At 39.8% G+C, this 2,013-nt stretch overlaps 1 protein-coding gene across 5 annotated transcripts in view; it reads right to left on the bottom strand.

Moving 5' to 3' along the window:
• The window catches only part of runx1t1 (RUNX1 partner transcriptional co-repressor 1), a 56,231-nt gene that overhangs the window by 24,133 nt on the left and 30,085 nt on the right, over positions 1-2,013 (bottom strand). The gene's annotated exons all lie outside the window — the stretch shown is intronic.

Here is a 2,013-nt window from a genome sequence, read left to right on the forward strand (position 1 = left end):
ACACACACACACACACACACACACACACACACACACACACACACACTCACACACACACACACATACACACACACACACCCACACCCACACACTTGTTTCTCTGGATACTATATTCACATCTGTTTAGTACTGGAGCAGGGCAGAAAAAACAACTAGTTAATGAACTAATGGAAGAAATTTAAGCACAACAGATACATAAAACCAGTTGGATCATACTCCCACTACTCGTGAGATATTAGAGATAAAACCTTAATCACAAAAAAAGAAAATTCTTTGATGACATGCCTGTTTTGACCTCATGCAGTTGCTTTGTGCTCAGCAAATAACCAACCATATCAAATGCATGAGAGCAACAACAAGACATTATCAGAGTCTTGCACTGGCAGTGAGGGCTGAGCCCATATTGCGCAAGATAAGATACACAACTTCCCCTTACCAATAGCAGTAACACAGAGTAAACAGACTGTTATCAACTGGCACATTGTGAAGGATTGAGAATGCCACAAAAAAAAGGTAGAGAGGAAGGGGGTGGAGGGAGAGAAAAAAAGTGAGAGGAGGGAAGGGTGGAGCTGCAAGAGAAACAAAAGAATTATCTGTGACATTGTGAACACATAGTTGTAATCATGGAGTGGACTCAGATTCACAAAAGACATGCACGGTAAAGGCACACATACTGTAATCAGGGTGGTTAGGGAAACAGGGTGGTCTCTGTGCCGTGTGTTTCTCAAGACCCTAGTGTGTGTGTGTGTGTGCATGATGAATATGCACTCACAACTTATGTCTTATATTTTACATGTACCTATGTTTATTTGCATATTTCCCCACAGTGTCTGTGTATAAAATGTATACACTACATACTATATAAATGGTAGTTTCCCTCTGTGACGACTGTTTGGATTGTTAAGTTTAGGGGAAATGAATGAGAAATACTGATGTGAGAGAGACAGGATAGCATAAGCCTGTTAGCTAGGCTCAAGCCTCAGCAGCACTCTGGCTCACTGCTGCCGATGTTCACTGTGACTAAGTATTTTAGTCACGCTAGCTCAGCTTTAGCAGGCAGGCAAGCGAGAGATGGAGATGTCACTGATTTTCTAAATAGAGACGGCTCCTCAACTTCATTTCAAATAAGCAGAGGGAACGTTATGTGAATGAAAGAAACAATCACAAGAAAAATATACAAAGTATAAATACATACTGACTAGCAACATGTTCAGAAGCATTAATGATGCTGAGAAGAAGTATGACACAAAAGGAAGTGAATTTTTTTTTTTCTCCAAGAATCAAACAAGAGTCTAGAAGCCATACTAGCTCCTAGCTGCTGCTCCTTATGTCCAATCACACTGAGATGATTTGAACTTACAGACTGACGCTACCATTAGAGCTCCTCCCAGGAACACTGACGTACTGTATATAGGCAGCAGCAATTCGCTGTTATCAAGATATTCTCTTCTTGTTAAATAGTCCCCAGAAGCTTCCAAAGATTATCAATGCTAACATATTCCAACCCATAGAGTCAGATACTGTCAAAGGACAGGAAAAGAAGAGTAATGGATCATCACTCCATATCAATCCCATATCACTTTTTACAGTGGGACTTTTAAGGTTTTCACTCAAAACGGTTGAATAAACAATTACAGAATAAACGGTTACAGAATAAACAATTATTCTGTAGAATTAAAATTGTTTATGTAGTATTGAACCACACTATAACACAAATTTGAGCTCAGTAAAGGAGGATTGGAATGAATTGTAGAGAAATGGTTGATGAATTGCAGCATGAATGGTTACAGAGTAGAGATTAGCGGAAAAAAATAATGTGACTAGGAAAGCAGAGAAAAGAGGACTGGAGGTGAACAAAGAGTCAATGCGAAGAGAAGAAAAAGAGAACTAAGCGACTATCCAAACTTTAACTGTTTATTCACTGTGCTGCGTTTCTGCTACCACACACACACACAGACACACACACACACACACACATGCACACACACACACACACACACACACACACACACA

The sequence above is a fragment of the Etheostoma cragini genome, chromosome 14 (assembly GCF_013103735.1).
Source record: "Etheostoma cragini isolate CJK2018 chromosome 14, CSU_Ecrag_1.0, whole genome shotgun sequence".
Classification (NCBI taxonomy): Eukaryota; Metazoa; Chordata; class Actinopteri; order Perciformes; family Percidae; genus Etheostoma; species Etheostoma cragini.